Source organism: Marmota monax, unplaced genomic scaffold (genome assembly GCF_021218885.2).
Source record: "Marmota monax isolate L192 unplaced genomic scaffold, Marmota_monax_Labrador192_F-V1.1 WCK01_AAM20220418_F8-fsc00048, whole genome shotgun sequence".
NCBI lineage: Eukaryota > Metazoa > Chordata > Mammalia > Rodentia > Sciuridae > Marmota > Marmota monax.
The window spans coordinates 9484003-9508203 of NW_026694895.1; the positions used below are offsets into that span (position 1 = coordinate 9484003).

At 34.0% G+C, this 24201-nt stretch overlaps 1 protein-coding gene across 6 annotated transcripts in view; it reads right to left on the reverse strand.

The window, feature by feature from the left end:
- Mbd5 (methyl-CpG binding domain protein 5) overlaps nucleotides 1-24201 on the reverse strand; it is a 416793-nt gene that overhangs the window by 189410 nt on the left and 203182 nt on the right. For all 6 annotated transcript variants that reach the window (XM_046426967.2, XM_058573479.1, XM_058573478.1 and 3 more), the window contains exon 4: nucleotides 1042-1075. The gene's annotated coding sequence lies outside the window, so the exon portion shown is untranslated. The remainder of the gene's footprint in view (nucleotides 1-1041; nucleotides 1076-24201) is intronic.

Sequence of the window (24201 nt, forward strand, 5' to 3'; positions counted from 1 at the left end):
ATCAAGAAAAGTGACAAGTAAGAAGAGTCTTTTTGAGGTCAGAATAAACTTCAAAGAATGGTCTGAAAAATTACTCTAATAAAGAGATTAGAATTTAATTGGAACAAACTGTTCAAGTAATTTGTGACTGGGAGAATTAATGAAAACAACAGAGCATTCCACCAGCAAGTAGTGAAAGTTAACAGATGGACACAATTAATAGAGGCAGAAGGCATAACAGGGAAAAAGACAGTCGAAGAGAACTGTCATAACAGTTGGCATCCCAGGGTGAATATATGCATAGACAAGGTGTGCCTCCTAAGAAGTAACACCAAAAGTGTTACATATTTGGTGAAACTGGCTTGATTAAAATAATCCAGCCAAGTCACTAAACAGATAAAGAAGCAAACAGATACTATGTAGCTATCCCCAAAGTCCAGTTTTGAACAAAATATTATAAGACATGCAAAGTAACAAGAAAATATTACCTATACACAGGGGTGGGGGTGGGAAAGCAGTGAACAGAAACTGCCTATGAGAGGACCCAAATGTCAGACTTAACAAAAACTTTAAAGAAGTCATTTAAACATAATACATTCAAATAACTAAAAGAAACTATGCTTAAAGAGCTAAATAAAAATTATGATGTTTCAGCAGATATAGAGCTCAGTCACAGATTTGAGCTGGCAGAAGAATCAGTGAAATGGAAGAAAGATGAATAGAGATTACATGAGGGAAGAACACAGAAAACAGAATGAACAGAACCTCAGAGAAATGTTGGCAATCACTAAACAGAAACAAATGCATAATGAGAGTAGCAAAAGGAAAGTAGAGAAAGAAACAGACACTCAATGACATAATATCTGAAAACTTTCCACATATAATGAAAATTATAGATTGAACATATCTAAGAAACTCAACAAACTCCAAATAAGATAAACACAAGGAGATCCTACTTAAGACACATTATGGTAAAAATGTTTAAGAAAAAAAATCTTAAATATAGTAAGAGAAAAAGGATTTGTCTCATACAAAGCAACACCAATGAGATCAGCAACTTACTTATCTTCAGAAGGCAGTGAGATGATACAAAGTGCTGAAAGAAAAATAGGAAAAATAAAATAAAAACCACCCAAAACTCGTCAACCTAGACTCTTACATCCAGCAAAAGCTATCTTTTAAAAATTAAGTTGAAATAAGTATGTTCTCAAATAAGAAAAAACACAACTACATTACAAAGAATACTAACAAAGTTCTTTAGGGCCTCAGTTGGTAATTTAACTTTAAACAATACCCATGTTTTAAATACAAAAAGCACCAGTAAAGGTAATTATAATAGACAGTATGTATGCACATTTCTTCTCCTTTCTTCTCTTAACTGACTTAAAAAGGAAATATACAAAACAAGAATGTAAATAAAGTTTGACATATAATAATATATATGACATATAGTAATATATGACATATAGTAATATATATGACAATAACATAAAGGAGCACAGAATAAGCATTTGACAAAATCCCATACCTCTTCATGTAAAAAATACTCAATAAACTGGAAATACAAGGGTATTTCCACAATCATTAGGGTTATCTATGAAAAAAAAATCTATAGTTCACATTATATTTAAATGTGAATGAATGAGTACTTTCCTTCAAGATCAGGAATAAAAAAAAGGATGTCTACTCTTGCCTGCCACTTCTATTCACCACTGTACTGAAGGATCTGGCAAGGGAAATAGTTAAGACTGTGAATCATACTGAGAAGGAAGAAGTAAAACTAATTCATATGATATGATCCTGTACATAGAAAAGCCAATGGAGTCTTGTAAAAAACTATCAGCAAGATTATAGGATACAAGATTAAGATAAAATTTTAAAAAAGTTATATTCTTTAAACTTGCAATGAATCATCTGAAAGGAAATGAAAAAATAATTCCACTTAAAATCATATTGGAATAAAATATTCAGTAATAAATATAACAAAGGAAGTACAAACTTACACTTTAACAACCACAAAACAATGTTAAGAGAGATCAAAGATTTAAGCAAATATAAAGGCATCTCATGATCATGGTTCTCAGCCCTAATATTGTTAGGATGGTAATATTCCCTGAATTGATCTACAGATTCAATGCAGTCTTGGTCAAAATCCAGGCCTGTTTCTTTGCTGAAATTGGCAAGTGATCTTCAAGTTCACATGGAAATTGAAAGAACTCAAAATAGCAAAAACAAACAAACAAACAAACAAACAAAATCCCAACTAACCAAGTAGACAAAACAATGTTGAAAAACAAGAAAAATGTTGGAAGACTCCTATTTCTTTATTTCAAACTTATCAAACCTAAATAAAAATTATGATGTTTCAACAGATTTAGAGGTGCTTAGTCACAGGCCATAGAGATATATATGTAGATGAATTCAAAAGAATTGAAAAGAAACACTCATATTTATAGTGAATTGATTTTCAACAATGGTGCCAAGAAAATTCAGTGGAGAAAGAAAAACCTTTTAAACAAACGGTGGTATGATAACTGGATACCCATGTTTTTTAAAAAAGAAGTTGAGCCTGTTCCTCTTAACATACTCAAAAAAGATAATAGACCTAAATACACACGATGGAAATGAGAAAATCTTAAAGGGAAAAAAAATCAATAAATTTTACATCATCAAAATAAAAAACTATGTTTTAAGAAACACACAGAAAGTGAAAAGACACTCCACAGAATAGGACAAAATATTTGCAAATCATATACCTGAAATAAGCTTGTATTTAGAATATAAAGAACTCTTGAAACCTGGTACCAGTTCACTAAGACAGATAATGGCAAATATTGACAAAGATGGAGAAACTGAAACCCTCATACACTCCTGACAGGGCTGTAAAACAGGACAATCTTTTTGGAAATAGTGTAATAGTTGCTCAGGTGTTAAATACAGAGTCACTGTATGACTCAGTATGCTATTCAGCTATCTTTCATTGTGACAAAATACCTGAGATCATCAACATAAAGGAAAAAAGATTTATTTTGGTTCATAGTATCAGAGGTTTAAATCCACAATTATTTGGCCCCATTTACTTTGGGCCTGTTGTGGCATAATACATCATGGAAGGCATGTGTGGTGTAGGAGGTCTGTGTACCCCATGGCAGCTTGGAAACAGAGAGACAGGAAGGAACGGGTCCCCATGTGCTCTTCAAGGGCATGTCTCTAATGACCTAACTTCCTTCCACTAGGCCCTACTCTTAAAGGTTCCAGTTCCACAATCTCCCAACAACACCACAAGATGGCAACCAAGATTTTAACATACAGGCCTCTGAGGGACATTTAAGATCCAAACCTTATATAACATTTAGTAATTCCATGCCCAGTTATGTTACAAAGAACAATGAAAAATTTTTGTACAAAAACCTGCACACAAATAATCATAGTATAATTATTCACTATAGCTAAAATATAGAAAGTGAAATGTTCATTAGTTAATAAATGGGTAGATCAAATGTGGTATACACATGTAGGATATTACTGGGCAATAAAATTGAATAAAATACTGATAATGCTACAGTATTGTATGAACAATAAAAATATTATACTGAGTGGAAGAAACCAGTCAAAAAAGACCACAAATTGTATGATTCCATTTGTAAGAAATATCCAGAATTGGCAAATCTCTTCAAATATAAATACCAGTAGTTGCATAGGCTGAAGTGAAGAGATAGGATGAAACTTGCAAGGATATGAGCCATTATTGCTAATGAGTCCAGGTTATGTTTCGGGCTGAGAAGAATATTCTAAAATACATTGTGATGAAGACTGTCTAAATTACAAAAGGTGGGAAAAAAGTAAATTATGCAACATATGAATTCCATATGAATAAAGTAGTTATGCATATTTGAAAAAGACATGATCCAGCTACACTAGTATGGGCAGAGTATGAACAACAATGCCTTAATTAGGGCTCTGATGCAAACTGGATTTAAGAAATTGAAGTTTTGTGCCACGGGGGTTTAAGCCACCTACTTCAGTGACATTAAACAACATTTAATGTCATTTCAAACAGAAATATAGCTTCACTTTGGTGCTCTACTTAGAACACAAGGTAGGACTCAGCACCAGTGATTACGTCAAATGGATGAGGGACCATTCTGGGTGGTCTCATAAGAAAGAAAAAAAGAATAATGGGTGAGGTAGGAGTCAGGATTGCTATACTGAAAATGGACAACCATTCAAATGGCTTGGTCCTGATAAAATGAAAGAAGGTCTATTAAGGCCCTCATGAATATTATTCTCACGAGCATTATTGTTTTAGAAAGCCTTTAAAACATGAACCTGAAATTTTACTTTTAGCCTATGTTGGAAGAAGTACTCATACATTTAGAATTAGGGGCGATAATTAACATTTGCTACGAAGGCTTTGTACAGTTTTGTGAGATAAATGTACTATACATTAAATAGGAGTCAAGTTAATTTTTCTTAATCTGGAAAAGCATGAGTTTGTATCAATTGAAGTCAAAGAAAAAAACACATCTTGGATACATCTCCTAAATCCACTATTAACTGTAGTGGATATCAGAAATCAAGAAGCTTACAGTTTGGTTGAGTATGTTTAAGCATAAAAGTAGTTCAATAACAATATGATATTTAAGTAAAACAGCTTCAAAAAATAGCAGAAGTTATTTATGATCAGCACAAAATTATTTGTCAAAGACAAAAATACAGAAAATTAATCTTCCAGAAGAGAGAGAGAGAGTGAGCGAGCGCATGAGCGCATGCCCACTATCACTGTAGATTAAGATGAGAGTTACTTTTTAATTTCAGAACCTAAAAAACACATAGGAAGTCTAGAAAAAGTATTTGCATAACATTAGTCTTTAAAAATTATGTTACTCAATTAGTATTTATAAAATTTGACCTTTAGAATCCATCAGTATCCCCCACTACTAGATTACTGTTCTTTTTTTTTTATCATTTCTACTTCATTGTGTGATAGATTATACTAAATTAATCTGTGCATTGAGTGGTTAATTGCACCTGAGGATCACCTACTCCTGTCACCAGGGCTTTCTTTTCCTTGGTATATACTTGTGCCTATGGCATCTATTATAACATAATGGTGAGTCAGCTGGTACTAGATTCTTTTGTTTCATATTTATTGCATAGAAAAATATCTTTCTTGGATAGCACAATATTATTCATGCTAAATAAACATCACTATCAATACTGGCAGCTCAATTTAGTTAATGTTATGAATTTCTATCTTGCTATTTTGAGAAACCATTTCACTTTTTTTCAATTGAGTCAAGTTTATATACATTCTTTCTCCCACCAAGTGCACTTTTATAGTACTTTAAAATAAATGTCATAGTTGATGAGTGTATGTAAGATGGGGAAGGTATTAAAATAAACTTGAAAATCTTCAGAATTTATCACCCAGAAAGTCACAGTTCTCATACTCAGAACACTATAAAGACAAGACAGAGAGTCTCATTGTCTGAATATACTCAGTCAAAAGTTCTCACAGTATAAAATACCTACTAAGGTACAGATCACTCACAAATTGGACCCTACTCATATATGCTTTTCTGCCCAGCACTAAAGAGCCTGTTCTTACCCTTCATGACAAATTTGGTTGGTCTGTTTTCCCAATTACTGAAGGGTATAAATGTATCGGATGTATTTATGGCTCTGAATAATACAAGTTAACCTAAGTCAATATGGGGAAAGATGCAGGATCTCATGGAGTTAATGGAAGTGTTATTGGAACACTACTTAAACCACACATAAAGCCAGTAAGACCAGCTAAAAAGTGAAATACAGAAAATCAGCAAGGATTATAATTCAATGGATATATGATGTAGAATATTGTGAATATCAAAGGATTGGAGAGATCCTTAGGAAAACTGAAAAACTTTCAATATTCTTGCAAAATGAAGAACCTCTTGAAAATCATGCTAAAAATTAAACATTATGGGCAGGATGTCATATTGTGTTACCAAGAAACTTTGTTAGAAATTACAAAAGAGAAAATCAAAATGTCATTGCTCTTTTTTGATTTTCATTTGTCCCTCAGTTAAAATTATAACTTGCATTTATATAGCAATTGGCTCAATACTTTTCATAATAAAATCTCACTAAACCTTCCCTCCTTGTTTTCATGCCCTCACTATGTACCATAAATCTTTGGTTCCTGTTTCATTTAGTGTATTCTTGGTCCTGGTAGCCAATTATTCTTACATAGTAACAGTAATGATAAAGGACATGTCATAAAACAAATTTTGAGTCTTAACAATGAATACAACCAGATTCAGTGAGTTCTTTTAAAATTCAGATGTAAATCTTAATTAAATGTGCACATAAGCAAAGAATTTATCACCCAGATAAATTCCATTGTTCTAGAGTGTTAAAAAAAAAAGTAAATAATGTCCATCATCTTCAATCTCTGTTTATATCATGATAGATTTTAATGCAGAGAATGTAGGGAGTAGGCAACTAAGTGATTAAAACTCACCTAAGTAAATAGGGGCCTAAAAAGTCCAGAAGATTAAAATCAATGAGAAGTTATATGTTAAGTTAGCTCATCAGCTCAGGGATCAAAATATAGAAGAAATATGTTTTTAGTGACTAAATATATATATATATATATATATATATATATATAGTCAAATGACACAGATATGGAATAATCAATATATATCAGGCAGAAGAATCATTGAGAAAATATATGTTCATATATTCCCTTCACCTCATTTCTCTTATGTTCATAAAAAGGAGGAAAAAAGCTTTATGCTAAATAGTCTAGTCATTAAATCAAATGGTAGATTTCATGATTGTGAGAATAAACATTTTAGTCATATGTGTAAATTTTTAAAATTAAATATTATTGCTTAGTATAATATGTGTAGCTGAAAATACTGGTAATAAAAACAAGTATTTGCTGACCTTAAAACTATTAAAACTTTAACTAAATTTTATAATATTCTGAAGAACGACTAGAAAAAAATGAATGTGGTAGACAGGTATAAAAATGTAGTAAATTAGAGTGCATGCCTCAATCAACAGTTGTGATGTGATGATATAAGCAATTATGGTCAGAATCCTTCTTATGCAAGAGAAGCCAGGTATTTGTATTTGAATGTAATACTTCCCAATTTTGGAAGTATATGTGAGGCCAATGATAAACAGGCTGTTAATTGAATCTGACCCATAGGATACTTGTTTGTAAGCCTGTTGTTTTGGTTATGTGTAGATGATTTACATTTATAGTACAGACAGAAGATGTTTCAAATACCCGAGTCCAAATTTCTCACATCAATCCCATTACCACTATCTTTTCTGTCAGTAAGTTTACAAATGGAAATTCAAAATTGTAAGATCTTTTTAATCAGCTTTTATTTCCAAATGTTTTAACATTAGGCATACGCAGAACAGAAACAAAAAAGATATATGTAAACCAGAATCTGTGAACAGTTAACTGGGGAATGATGTTGGCCAAATTATATAGTTATATTGTGTGCATATACAAATATGTAACAATGAAACCACCATATGTATAACTATAATATAGAAAAAATAATAAAAAATGGAAAAAATAAAATACTGCTTTTGAAAATTACTAACATAATAATAAAAAATGATAAAAAGAACTTGTGAACATAATAAAGAACAGTTATCATCTTAAAGGTACACAACTACAATTGAGACTCTACTTCTGCTCTCCTTCAGTTATCTTTTAGTTATTCAGAATGACAAAGTGCTATAAGTTAAGCTGTTTATTTGTTTCAGGAGCAGATGGGGAAAGTAGCTTCTTTAAAATGTGATTAAAATAGGAACCTGTGTTTAGAATTTATTTTTCTTTTTAAGCTTCAGATTTTAGGCTTAAGCAACTTTAATCAAGAGAAGAAGGACCAGACAGCTGCTGTAGCCCTAGTCCACTGCTCATGTTTTTGCACTGGGAATGGTGTAACAACAAACACATAGAAGACAAATAATCAACTCTTATCTTTTGCCAAGACTGTGAGGAAAAAGTCACTCATATTTTGTTCAGGGCAGTGCAGTGTGCAAGTACAATGTTTATGGAGAGTTAACTAGACAATACCTATCAAGATTCAAAATGCATTTATTAACCATTTTATATCCTGAGAATGGTGGTAGTGATACAAATCTATGCATGTATTAAAATTTATAGAATTATGCATTAAAAGAAAAAGCCAATTTTACTGTATGATTAAAAAAAGAGGCAGAAAAGAGAAAATGAGTCTAGCATGCAGGCATAAGAGTTGTGGACACTTTTAGGCTAATAAGCTCAGTACCTTAAAGGTAAGCAGTAGAGATAATTTCTATCCATTATCATACATTATTTTATAATCACTTAATTAAGATAGTAACTAGTCTCATGTTTTACAGAGGACACAGAGGCTCTGTGAGAGGGGAAATGACTTGCCTAAAGCCATGTGCTAAGAGAGTGTTAAAGCTCAGATTAAACCCAGGCCTGACCGCATACCTCTTGCTGGTTTGATCCCTAAGGTCCCATTTTCTGTTGTTCTGAGGTAATTGACATAATAAAGTTTTTAAAGTTTACTTTTTGATTCAGCAATCAACTATTGAAAATTTATCTTATAGTTACTGAGCACATTTTAAAAATGACAATATTCGAGAATACATGCTATCCCATTATTTATATCAGCAAGAGTTTGAAAATACCTCAAATATTCCATGAGAAGCTGGTTAAATAAATTATGGAATATACTTCAAATAGAATAAAATTCAGCTCTCAAAAGGAGTTAAGATACTATTTAATGAAATTAAAACAACAGAGCAAGGAGGAAGATGGCAAAATAGAAGGGTTGCTTCCCTGGTGCTCTGTGGGTGAATGATCAAGAATTAGGGGGAACATTGTTGGAATTTAATACAGGACACTCAAAGAGAAAAGGGACTCAGGAGATCTTGTATAATAAAATGGGGTAGGGGGGATCCCCAGCCCTATAGCTGTGACAGCAGCTGGAGGTACAAGCCAGAATAGTCCCTATGTGAATATAGTAAATCATAAAGGAATTAAGGAACCCCCATTCTTGGAAAGACTGAGGCATATTGAGGTACAGAGAGCTTAGAGATGAGAGACACTGCTCAAAAAACACTGTGATTTACAGTATCCATGTAAGACAGGGAAGCCACCATCTGTCTTGGCGGTGTGCAGAGGACAGCAGAATGATCAATTTTGCAGCCATGGTGTAGGGGCCAACGGCTAGAGTAGTCAATTACTGGCAGATCTGAGTCTGTCCCAAAAAATAAGCTGGGCAAACTGAAGCTGTGTGACAGTGTCCTAAGTGATCAGGAAAAAATCAAGCATGGACAGAGGTTTACACTGGGGAATACTGGTCATGGAAACCCACCTTGCTTCCCCCTCCCGCTCCAATCTAGCTGCTTGCAGGATCAGTGGGGAGAGAAGCACCTGACTAGGAATTCGAAGAGCCAGGTCAGAAGAGATGGAATTCGAGATTGAATCAGAGACCAGGAATTGTGGAGTCTGAAAGTAAAGTAGGGGGTTAAAAACAGGCTCCTATATCACATGAGTGAAACCCAAAGGAAATTCCGGGGTGTAGTCTTCCAATGTGGACCGGCAATTGCTGGGCCTTGGCCATGTGCTGACTTCAATCTCCAGACCAAGAGAACTGGAGCATACCTAAGCCTACAGCCCACCTCCAGAAGTTGTGTCCAGGATTATCCCTTTCATTCTAGCAACCCCAACCATCCTGAGGATGGAGCTAGCATCAAACTCCAGACAGCCCCAACTAACTGCTGAGAAGGGAAGCTAAGAAACTTCTGTACTGCAATGGAAACAATTGTTCAATTTTTCCCCACTCATATTTCTACCATTTCTGAAACAAGTATTTTACATGCATCAGTTTATTGAGGACGGGGATGTCTGAATAGTATATTAGTTTTGTTGTGTATTCTTTCATTTTTACTTTTTTTCTTATTTCTCTAATATATCTATATCCCTGGATTCTCTTTCTCTCTTTTCTTCTGCTAACAGCCAATCGCTATTAATTCCTCTTTCACTCTTCCTATAATTCTTGACTTCTACCTTTCTCATAAATATCACATTAGACATCACTTCTGTTCTGTCTTTGTCCACCATTTGACATTGTAAACTCTTCTGCAAACTTACTGTTTATATTGTAGACAATAAATGAACATATCATTTCTGTTTATTGTGACAAAACTATAGACATCTTAATAGGAGTTATTTGGTTTAAGGTTGTATATTGTTAACATTGGGAATTGTTATTATTTGTCTCCCCCTTAAGAGTGAGCTACTGGAAATCTTCAAGGACACTATAAGTCTACAGGGTAGAATCTGTACAGCCTCAGATCCACACTGCTAGATGGGGAGACACACAAACAACATGAAACAAACAAGGGAACAAAGTACCCCAAACAAACCAAGATGCTCCAATAATAGATTCCACTGACAACACAGTAAAAGAAAATGTCAGAAAAGGAGTTTAGAACATACATAGTTAATCAGATCTGTGACATAAGGACAATGTGAAGAAAGAAATCAGAGACCAATTTCAGGAGGTGAAAGAACAATTCAATAAAGAGGTATTCTGAAAAGAAATGAAGCAGAACTCCTTGAAATGAAGGAATAAACCAAATTAAAAATTTAATGGAAAGTATTACCAACAGACTAGACCACTTGGAAGACAAAAATCACAGGCAATGAAGACAAAATACAAAATTTTGAAAATAAAGTTGAACATGGAGAGACAATGTTAAGAAACCATGAACAGAACTTCCAAGAATTATGGGATAACATGAAAAGAACACATTTAAGATTTATAGGAACAGATGAAAGTAGTATATAAACCAAAGGAAAGTACAATCTTTTCAATAAAATAAATCAGAAAATTTCTCAAACCTAAAAAATGAAATGGAAAATCAAATATAAGAGGCTTACACAACCTCAAATGTACAAACTTACAACAGACACATGCAAAGCGCATTATTATGAAAATGCCTAACATATAGAATAAGGATAGAATTTTACAGGCTGTGAGAGAAAAATATCAGGTTATGTATAGGGAAAACCAATTTAGATCTCAGCTGATTTCTCAACCCAGACTAGGAGGTCCTGGAATAATATACACAAGCTCTGAAAGAAAATAGATGCCAACCAAGAATTCTATATCCAGCAAAACTAAGCTTCAGATAAGAATATTAAATAAAACAATTTCCATGATAAACAAGTTAGAAGAACCTGAACTACAGAACATTCTCAACAAAACATTCCATGAAGATGAAAAAAAAAAAAAAGTGAAAACCAGCAAAGGAAGGAACTACACTAAAAGAATAGTCAGTCAAAGGAGAAACTAATTCAAAATGAAAACTAGAAATAAACCCAAATGACTAGAAATACAAATCATATCTCAATACTAACCTTGAACATTAATGGCTTAGACTGGCAGATTGGATTGAAATAAGACCCAATAATATTCTGTCTCCAAGAGACTCTTATAGGCAAGACTTCCACAGACCAAAGGTAAAAGGATGGGAAAATCATCATTCACATGGATCTTGCAAACAAGCAGATGTTTCTTTCCTCAGATAAGATCAAGTAGACTTCAAGCCAAAGTTAGTCAGAAGGGACAAAGAAGGATATTTCAAAGTGCTTGAAGGAATTATACATCAACAAGAAATAACAATTGTAAATATTTATTCCCTAAACAATGCACCCTCTATGTACATCAAACAAACCCTTCTCAATTTCAAGAATCAAATGGACCACAACACAATAATACTGGGTGACATTAACATGCCTCTCTCTCTACTGGATAGATCCTTCAAACAAAAATTAAACAAAAAAATTATAGAACTAAATAATACAATCAATAATTTAGACTTAACAGACATATATAGAATATTTTATCCAAAATGAGCAAATGCACTTTCTTCTCAGCAGCATATAGATCCTTCTCTAAAACAGACCATGCTTTTCTCAAGATGGCAGGCCAGAGGGAGGCAGCATTCTGTGTTGCTCTGTGATCCAGATCTCACCTAGACACAATACAACACCTCTGAGAGTGTTAGAGGACCCCTAAACAGCTGCTCTCCGTAGAAATCACCAGTGCTGTGACCCAGTGCAATGCTCTAGGTCTCAGTCTTTGAGTAGGATGCCTGGCATTGGAGTAGGACCCGAAGCCCGAAGTTCTAGCCCATGCAAGGCTTGGTGAGCGCCAAGCAGTATCAGGTATCAACACATCTGCAGATTGCTAAGACTTCGCTCTGCTCCCACGCAGGTCATTCAGCTGCTACCTACCCACAGCACAACACCATCGCCAGCTCCCCCCACCTCACCAGGCTCCCCCCACCTCACCAGACACCCCAGCATTGAAAGCAGACTGCTTCCATCTTGCTCAACATTTTCGCCATATTAGGTGGGGGCAGTTCCCAGATCAGATCTCCAGTGACCAGGTACCAGGTTTACAACCTTCCCCCGCACCCAGCGACGGTAACCCAACATAGTAGTTGCCCAACACAGGTGTGCAGTGCGACCAGGAGCCCTGGGGTGAGAGGTTCCTCAGTTGGGAACTGCTAGGGGAGAGGGAGATGGGGCTAAAGTTTGGAGCCTAACAGAGAGACCAGGAACTGGGAAATCTCCAGACAAGAGACGAAGATAGTACCGGGCGCTCAAATCATAGAGCAGTCCCAAAAAGAGACCCACAAGGTGCAGTCTCCCTGCAGGGACTGGTGGAGGCCAATCCCCACATCCAGGCGCCCTGCTTTAGGACCAGTCTTCCCACTTTGATTACTTCTACCATCTGGAGGGCAGACACACCAGCTTACAACAGACAACCCCACCTATTGGATGAGAAGAGAAGCAGGGAAGATATGGATCTCTAACACCCTGGTTTCTTTGTTTTTTGTTTGTTTGTTTTTTCTCTTCTATCCCTCCATTCTCTGGCCCTCACATCCCCAACATATATGAAACCAAGAACTCTGCATGAAATAAGACTTTGAGAATCCACTAATGTGAATAATATAATATAGAGGTGTTGTATATACCCTTCTTTTTTCTTTTCCTTTTTCTTCTTTCATTTTTCTTTCCCCCTCCAAATTTTACTGTTTTAACATCTGTATTTTTCTAAATACATATGTGTGTTTGTTCTATGTACTCTACTGTCATCCCATGTACTTGCCCACCCTAAATTACTTCCTGTTATTCTCTTGCTACTAACCCTCTTCATTAGATTTCTCTTTTACACTGCCTAAGCTATATTAACTCTATATCCTCACATCCTACCTTCTCAGAGTATGGTTCTAAGCCTCACCCCCAGTTTATTGTCCACTGTTAGAAACTGTTAACCTTTTACAAAACTATTGATTATATTTTAGATAATAATTGAATCCAACATTTCTGTACATTGAGACTAAACTGTAAACATCTTACTAACCACAAATAGTTCATAGATGGTATATTGTTGATATTGGGATCTGTTAACATTGTCCTTCCCCACAAAGGAGAGGTCTTTGAGCCCTACAAGAATACTACAAACCTACAGGGTAAAAACACTGACAATCTAGACCCACAGTACTGGACATGAGCAACATGTCTTTACAAGGGAAGAAAGTGCCCCAAACAAATGAAGACACCACATCATTAGAATCATCAGCAGCCACAGCAGAATAAAAGACAGAGAAAGAGTTTAGGATATACATGGTTAAAATGATCTGTGAACTCAAGGAAGATATAAGAGAGCAAATACAGGTAGTGAAAGATAACTTTGATAAGGAGGTATATAAACAAATACGGGAAGCAAAAGATCACCTCAACAGGGAGACAGAGGTTCTTAAAACAACAATAACAACAACAAGAACAACAAAAACCAACCAGAAATCATTGACACGAAAGAAACAATAAACCAAATTAAAAGCTCAATAAAAGCATCACCAACAGAGTAGACCACTTGGAAGACAGTACATCAGACAATACAGACAAAATAAATAATCTTGTAAAGAATATATACCACACAGTGAAAAAGGTAAGAAACCACGAGCAGAACATTCAAGAAATATGGGATAGCATAAAAGGACCAAATTTAAGAGTTACTGAGATAGAGGAAGGCATAGAGGGACACATACAAGGACACATGATCCTCAGCACCACATAAATATTTATAGCAGCACAGTTCACAATAGCTAAACTGTGGAACCAACCTAGATGCCCTTCAGTTGATGAATGCATTAAAAAAATGTGGCATATATACACAATGGAATATTACTCAGCAATAAAAGAGAATAAAATCATGGCAATTGCAGGTAAATAAATGCATTTGGAGAAGATAATGCTAAGTGAAGTTAGCCAATCCTAAAAAAACAAATGCTGAATGTTTTCTCTGATATAAGGTGACTGACTCTTAGTGGAGTAGGGAGAGGGAGCACTGGAGGAGTAAACAAACTCTAGATAGGGCAGAGGGGTTTAAGGGAAAAGGAGGGGGCAGAGTGTTAGCAATGATGGTGGAATGTGATGGAAATCATTATCCAAAGTACATGTATGAAGACATGAATTAGTGTGAACATACTTTATATACAGAGATATGAAAAATTGCATTCTATATGTGTAATACTAATTGTGATGCATTCCACTGTCATGTATTTAAAAAATAAAAGCAATTAAAAAAATAAAACAGATCATATCTTATGCCACAAAGGAACTCATAACAGATACCAAAAAGAAAAAAGATACTATCCTGTATTCTGTCAGATCATAATGGAATGAAAGTGGAAATCAATGCTAAAATAAAAAAAAACAGAAGCTACTCTAACACCTGGACACTAAATAATACACTATTGAACAATGAATGTTTAGCAGAAGAAATCAGGGATGAAATAAAAAAAATACTTGGAAGTAAATGAGAATAGCAATACAACATATCAAAATCTCTGGGATACTATGAAGGCAGTACTAAGAAGAAAGTTCACTACATTGAGCTTGTTCATTAAAGGAATAGAAAATCAAGAAATAAATGACCTAACATCTCAAAGCCTGAGAAAAGGAACAAATCAACACCAAAAGCAGTAGGAAAGGGGAAATAATTAAAATCAGAGCTGAAGTCAATAAAATTGAAAGAATTAAAAAAAACTGATAAAACAAAAAAATTCAAAAAATTGACAAAATTTAAAAAGAAACAATTCAAGAAATTGACAAAACAAATAGTTGGTTCTTTGAAAAAATAAAATTGGTAAAACCTTAGCCATGTGAAAGAAAAGAACAAGAGAGAAAACTGAAACTACTAACATTTATGATGAAAAAGGAAATATTATGTTGAACACTACTGAAATACAGAAGATAATCAGAAACTACTTTGAAAACTTATACTCTAGGGACTGGGGTTGTGACTCAGCGGTAGCACGCTTGCCTAGCTCGTGAGAGGCCCTGGGTTCGATCCTCAGCACCACATAAAAATAAATAAACAAAAATAAAGGTATAAAAAATTATACTCTAATAAAAATAGAAAATCTTGAAGACATCAACAAATTTCTAGAGACATATGACCTATCCAAACTGAATCAGGAGGACATGCGCAATTTAAACAGATCAATTTCAAGAAATGAAATAGAAGAGGCCATCAAAAGCCTAACAATTAAGAAAAGCCTGGGATCAGACAGATTCTCAGCTGAGAACTATAAGAACTTCAAGGAACAATTAACATCAGTACTCTTCAAATTTTTCCATGAAACAGAAAAGGAGGGAACCCTTCCAATCTCATTTTATGAAGCTAATATTACCCTGATACCAAAACCAGGCAAAGACACATCAAGGAAAGAAAACTTTATCCCTGATGAACACAGACACAAAAATTCTTAATAAAATTCTGGCAAATCGTATACAAAAACATATTAAAAAGATAATGCACCATGGTCAAGTGGGGTTCATCTCAGGGATTCAAAGTTAGTTCAACATATGTAAATCAATAAATGTAATTCAACACATCAATAGACTTAAAGACAAGAAGCATATAATCATCTCAGTAGATGCAGAAAAACCATTTGACAAAATACAGCACCCCTTCATGTTCAAAACATTAGAAAAACTAGGGAGAGCAGCAATATATCTCAACATTGTAAAAGCTATATATGCTAAACTGAAGGCCAGCATCATTCTAAATGGTGAAAAAGTGAAAGTATTTCTTGTAAGAACTGGAATTAGCACGAGGATGCCCTCTTCCACCACTTTTTTTTTTTTTTTTGGTCCTGGGCACTCAACCACTGAGTCATAACCTAGCCTTTTTGTGTATTTTATTTTGAGACAGGGTCTCACTGAATTGTTTAAGGCCTCTCTAAACTTCTGAGGTTGGCTTTGAACTTGCGATCCTCTTACCTCAGCCTGCCCTGCCCCAGCCACTGCGATTACAGACATGTACTATCATGCCTGGCTCTTCCACCACTTTTATTCAACACCGTCTTTGAAACTCTAGCCAGAGCAATTAGAAGAAAGAAATTAAAGCAATACATATAGGAAAAGAAGAACTCAAAGTATCACTATTTGACAACGAGATGATTTAATATTTAGAAGATCTAAAAAATTCTACCAGAAATAGAACTAAAAAATGAATTCAGCAAAGTAGCAGGATATAAAATTAACACCCATAAATTATATATGTTCCTATACATCAGTGATGAATCTACTGAACAAGAAATTAGGAAACCTACCCCATTCATAATAGTCTCAAAAAACAAAAAAAAAATCAATCTTGGGAATCAATCTAACAAAAAAGGTGAAAGAGCTATACAATGAAAACTACAAAATATTAAAAAAGAAATTGAAGAAGACCTCAGAAGGTGGACAGGTCTTCTATGCTCATGGATAGGCAGAATTAACATTGTCAAAATGGCCATACTACTAAATGTGTTATACGGATTTATTGAAATTCCTTTTAAAATCCCAATGACATTCTTCATTGAAACAGAAAAAGCAATCATGAAATTCATTTGGAAAAATAACAGACCCAGAGTAGCCAAAGCAATTCTTAGCAAGAAAAGTAAAGCAGGAAGAATTACAATACCAGGCCTTAAACTATACTACAGAGGTGTAGTAACAAAAACGGCATGGTACTGTCACCAAAATAGACATGTAGAACAATGGTACAGAATAGAAGACCCAGAGACAAACCCACAGAAATACAGTTATTCCATATTAGATAACGTTTCCATAAACATACATTGAAGAAAAGATAGCCTCTTAAATAAATGGTGCTGGTAAAACTGGAAATCTATATGTAACAAATGAAATAAAGCCCCTATCTCTCTCACCATGCACAAGACTCAACTGAAAGTGGATCAAAGACTTACATACTAGAACAGAGACCTTCACCAAATAGAAGAAAAAATAGGCACAAATCTCCATTGTGTTGGGTTAGGAACTGACTTCCTTAAGAAGACTCCTAGTGTACAAGAAATAAAGTCAAAATCAATAATCAATAAATGGATGGAATCAAATTAAAAAGCTCTTTTTTTAACAATAAAGGAAACAATAACATGAAGAGAGAGCCTACAATGGGAGAAAATCTTTATAATGTGTACCTCAGATAGAGAATTAACCTCTAGGATGTATAAACACTCAAAAAACTTAACACCAAAAAAGCAAATAACTCAATAAATGGGCTAAGGGAATGAATAGACACTTTGCAGAAGAAGAAATATAATTGATGAACAAATATATGAAAAAATGTTCAACACCTCTAGCAATTAGAAAAACATAAATTAAAACCACACTGAGATTTCATTTCACTCAGTCAGAATGGCAATTATCAAGAATACAAGCAACAATAAACATCAGTGAGCATGTGGGGAAAAAGGTACACTCATACATTGCTGGTGAAACTGCAAATCGGTGCAACCACTCTGGAAAGCAGTATGAAGATTGCTCAGAAAACTTGGAACGGAACTACCATTTGACCCAGTTATCCCACTCCTCAGTTTATACCCAAAGGACTTAAAGTCAGCATACTTCAGTGACACAGCCACATCAATATTTTTTATTATTATTTATTTAGTCTAATTTGTTATACACAATGGCAGAATGCAATTCATTACATATTACACATATACAGCACAATTTTTGTAGTCACTGATTGTACACAAAGTATTTTTACATCATTCGTGTCTTCATACACGTTCTTAGGGGATAATGATGTCTAACTCATTTCACCATCATTCCTACCCCTTTTCCCCCTACCTTCCTCTCCCTCCCCTTTGTCCTATCTAAAGTTCCTCCACTCTTCCCTTGCTCCCCCTCCATCACCATTATGAGTCAGCATCCTCATATCAAAGAAAACATTCGGCCTTTGGTTTTTTGGGATTGGCTTACATCACTTAGCATTATATTCTCCAATTCCATCCATTTACCTGCAAATGCTATGATTTTCACATCAATATTTATAGCAGCTCAATTCACAACAGCTAAACGTTGTAACCAATCCAGTGTCCTTCAACAGATGAACAGATACAGAAAATGTACTATACATATACATTGGAATATTATTTAGCCCTAATGAAAAATAAAATAAAGGCATTTGCTGGTAAATGGATGGAGCTGAGAATATCATGCTAAATGAAATAAACCCATCCTAAAAAAACAAAGGCCAAATGTTTTCTGTGGTATGCAGAAGCTAGTTCACAATAAAGGATAGGTCTTAGGAAGAATAGCAGTACTTTGGATTAGACAGACGGGAGTAAAGGGAGGGGAGGCAGTATGGCGGAAAGATCGTAGAATGAATTGGACATTATTACCCTATGTGAATATATGACTAAAAGACTGGTGTAATTTTACAACATGTACAACCAGAAGAATAAAAAGTTATACTCTGTTTATGTATGATGTGTCAAAATGAATTTCTATATTCATGTATAACTAATTAGAGCAAATAAAACTTGAAAAAAAGAATTAAAACCACAACAAAATACCCCAAACTCTAATACAAACTGTTCAGTTAAAAAAAAAAATTCAAAGCATTATATAAATAGTGTCACTTCTTATTGTTGTAGTTTGGATGTGGAATTCCCCCAAAGGCTCATGTTTTGAAGGCTTGGTCTCCAGCTGCTGACATTACTGGGAGGTGATGGAAACTTCAGAGATAGGGCCTAGTTGAAAGAGTGGGGCCACTGAGGGCATAGCTTTGGACGTGTATTTTGTCCCTGGCTGCAGCTCTCTCTTTCTCTATTTCTTGACCACCATGAGGTGAGCAGCTCTGCTCTGCCACATTCTCTCTGCCATGGGAGAATGCCTCACCACAAAAAATGAGTCAAAGTGACTATGAATTGAAACCAAGAGCCAAAATAGTCCTTCCTCCTTTAAGTTGATATTTTCAGGTATTTTGTCACAGTGACAGAAAGCTGACTAACACAGTTGTGTAAGAAGGGGAAAGAATGTATTTGTATCTATATTGTTGTTTCTGTCTGTTAAACATCAGGAAGACTTGAAACAGCAATGACTAGAAAAGGAGGTGGTACTGGCACAGATGGAAAAAGGGTAGAAATAAAACAGTTAGTATATACCACTTAATATTGTTTTTATTTTTGAACCATATAAGAGGTAAGAAGATACTTAAGAAGGAAAGAGTTAAAAGACCTAGGCTTTGGGCTGTTCATAAGCTTGTTTTGTTGTTGTTTTTGCACATGAAACCTGAGTGTTTATTTTTATGTTTGTGCTTATAAACAATATTCACAGTGATTCCCTCTGGAGAGGGAACAAGATTAGAGGTGAGGAAAGGAATTATTTACTTGTGTCTATGAGTATGTGTGGCATCTTGGATTATGGTTCTCTTCTTCCCTTTGTCCTGAGATTCTGCAGACCCTCCTACTGTGGACCCAATATTTCCATAAGCTCTTACCATTTCTCATAATTGTTCCTTAGTTAATTTACCAATATAATTATTGTGCATTGAACCCGACCTTACACTTACTTTGTATTCTCAACTGTGCTTAACATAATCCTCTACAAATACTGTGAATGACAACTGAAACTTTCTAAGTAAAATGCTGAAGAGAGGAAGAAACAATTATTTTCTGAAGTTACAGAGCCAAAGGTACCTAAATTGAATACATTAAAAATACAGAAAAAGACAATTTCTTTTACTCTTTTCTGGGTATCATTTTTTTTATTATAGAAATAATTTAATCTTCACCCAAAATTATTAAATCCAGATACTGGATACACAGAGAACTACTCTTTAAAGGCGAGAAAATAAAGAAAAGTCATCATGTCTAAAAAGAGGTCCATTCTGCAGAAAAATATCAAATACTTCTCTGTGAAACACTAATACCACAGAAAAGTAGACTACATTAAAAAGTATGACATGATAAACTGCATAGTTCTTGAGTGGAATCTAGACTAGAGAAAAAGTTGCTATAAAAAGACATTATTCAAATAATTGGTAATATTTAAATACAGACAGTATACTGAGGACCTTACTATGTTATATTATCTGAATTTGATAACTATTTTAAATTATGTAGAGCCATTTCTTTGTTTTTAGGAGAGACATGCTGAAGTACCTAAGTAAAAGTTCGTAAGGTCTACAATTAACTCTCAAGTGGTGTAGTCAAGTAATGATAAGGGACACACACACTCACACACACAAACACACACACACACACACACATATATGACAAGACATAAACCAAATGTGGCAAAAAAGTGATCAACCTAGGTGAAGGATGAATAATACCATTTATACTATTCATAAAAAAATTATAAATATCCAAGAAACATTTCAGACTAAAATGTATTTTTAAGAATGTATGAAATACTTCAAAAATATAAAAAACATGAAATCAGAAAATATTAATTTTAAATGAAAAATACAACTGCTAGATCTAAAATAGGAACAAATGCTACAGGTCGTAAATAAGTCATTTATAAAGACTGTTTTGAGAAATTCTCCTAGAAATCAAACTAAAAAAATGAAGAAATAAAGGGCAAAGAGAAAGTTATTTATAGTCTGTAACAGTTAATTTCAGATGACAGTTTACCTAGGTTATGGTACAGAGTTCTTTAGTCAAACACTAGACTAGATGTTGCTGTGAAGGTAATTTTTAGAGATGATTAATATTTAAATCAGTAGAGTTTGAGTAAAGCATATTATTCCCCTAATATGTATAGGCTTCATCTAATCAATCACTTGAAGAACCATAGAGAAAAAACTGAATCCCCTGTGGAGAAGAAATTCTGTCTGAAGACTGCCTCCAGATGCAAGAACACAGCATCACTCTTATCAGAACTTTCAACATCACTATCATTTGAAACAATTCTTAAAATAAGTCTCTCTATATACATCACATGGTTTCTGTTGGTATAGAGGACCTTTAATATTGAAGTCAAATCCAGGAGGTATAATAAATAAATATTTGAGTAAGGGAAAAGATAACAGATGGAAGGAAGGCAATAATCAAAGAAGTAATACTGGGAATTTTCCTGAAATGAAGGAAAAATATATTTTCAGATGAAAGAGCTTACTTAAATGTAGCCAGGAAACAAAACAAAACAAAACAAAACTCTAAACTAGCCTAGTGACACTTGAAGAATAAAGGAAAAACAAAATCCAATATGGGTCTCAGCAGAAAAAATATCATGTAAACAAACAAAAAAAAAGTTGACTTCAAACTTGTTTTATACAACTATATAAAGATAAGATATAGAACATGCTCAATTTTTAATGATATAATATCTTTACCCAAGAATTGTAAACCTATACAACAATGGAATATTACTCGGCCATAATAAGAATGAAATTATGGCATTTGCCAGCAAATGGATGGAACCTGGAGACTATCATGCTAAGTGAAATAAGCCAATTCCAAAAAAAAAAAAAAAAAAAAAAACAAAAAACAAAGGCTGTATGTTCTCTCTAATTTGAGGATTCTAACACAAAATAGGTGAGGGCTGGACAAGTGGAGGTTCACTGGATTGAATAGGGAAGAGTGGGGGAAGGAAAGGAGGAGAAAGATTGAGGAATGGGAAAGACAGTAGACTGAATTGAACATAACTTTCCTGTGTTTACATATGAACACACAACCAGTGTAACTCCATATCATGTACAACCACAAGAATGGGAAGTTGTATCTATGTATATGATATGTTAAAATATTCTACTGTCATGTATAATTAAAAAGAACAAATAAAAAATTAAAAAAAAGAATTCTAAACCCAGCATAGCTTTATCATTCATTTTCAAAGACACAAAAGTATTTCACAGTCATAAGGACCCAGAAACTTTACCATCATTTGTTAAACATATTAAAGAAATGTAAAATATCTATAAGCAAACACCAGCAATAAAATTTCTAGGCCAGTCACAGTACATCTTTGTGTTTTGCCTAAATTATTATGTATCTAAGACAATATACATATATTAAAATAATTATTTGACAAACATTACCTAGTATAAAAAATAGCTAATACAATCTAAAGCTAAAAGTCAAAATTATTTCAAGAACAACAAAAAAGGCATGGGGAGATGTAAAATCATTGTACATATGGGAAGCAATTACTTGGTTATATTCATGACACTGAAAGAAGAACTAGCACTCATAGAATAAAAATATGTAAAACTTTCAAATGAGAACTAGAACAAAAAAAAGATGAAAAAATTGATGGTTGTAGCAAATATAGCAAGAGGAAAAAATGATTGAAAATTGGTAGGAAAGTAGACTTTTAAGTGTTCTTAACACACACAAACACACACACACACACACACAAAAGGTTAATTATGTGAGGTAACATATATGTAAATAAACTTTATTTAGCCATTTCACAAAGCATACACATTCCAAAACATTATGATGCACAACACAAATATACACAACTTTTCTTCATCAATAAAAATAATAATAAAATAAAGCAAGAGTGGCAACATTAATAGCATACTTATAGAAAATGAAAGCAAAATCCATAAGCAAAGTGAATTACTTTAAGCTGATTAAAAAGTATAAATATATAATAAAAATACATGTTTTGTGAATTTTTATACTATAACTAAACAGCACTTAAATATAAAACAAAAGCTATTTGAAATTCAAGGAGAGCATGAGAAGATGGAAATAACTGTTTTGGAAAAATAACTTTTCTCACAGTCATTTACAAGTTAAGAATTCTGAAGTAAATATTACCAATATAATAGATGTACAAAACTTTGTATGTAACAGAACATCATTCTCTTCAAATGTCTATGGAATGTTGACCAAAATTGATTATATTCCATACTATAAGGAGTTCAATGAACTCCTCAAAATAAAATTTATAGGCCAGGGCTGGGGTTGTGGCTCAGTGGTAAACTGCTTGCCTCATAAGAGTGGGGCACTAGGTTCCATCCTCAGCACCATATAAATAAGTAAAATAAAGGTATTGTGTCCATCTACAACTAAACATTTAAAAAAAAATTTATAGGCTAGTCACTAATCACAGGGCAATAAGAATAGAAACTACAGTAAAGATAAAGAGAAAAAATAAACCTACCTAGAGATTAAAAAAATTATTCTCCAAAGGAGAAATCAAAACATCAATTATAGACTCCATATTTAGACAATAACAATAAAGGAAGTCAAAATTCTTAAGGTGGGTTTCTACTATAAGATGATAAGTTGAGCTTATTCCTATCTCCTTCTCTTGAGATCTCATTATAACAGCAATAAAGAAATATTTTTTAAAGGAAAAACAAACAATAAGATAAAAGGTGAGGGAATTATTTATCAGCAGAATAGGGGGTTTAACGATTTCAGAAAGAAGGAAATTACAAGTAGCAGTGAGTGATAAAGCTGAGTAGTAGAGGAAGGGATGGCAGATGAGAGGAGATCAGTATGCTGGAAAACCCTAGAAAGGCAGGGAATCAGAAACACGAAACATTATGTACATCAGTAGAGACATGTGGGACTGTAAAGTGGGTAATAATTGAAAGTCAGAAAGAAAAGTTGTGGATTTCCCAAATCCTTTTTACTGCAGAATGCTGAGCAGACAAGCAACCTCCAATGTACTTTAAGAGGTGGAAAACAGAGGTTTGTTCTCTAAAGAAATTGAACATATTTTTCTGGTGAGAACCAAGATGGCTAGAAGAGGCAATGTGCCCCATCAGACACATCAGCATTTTGATATTTAGGTGTTCCAGCACAATGGCTATCTTCACACAGACTTCATGCAAGGAAGGCTGGCCAGTACAATAGTCTGTT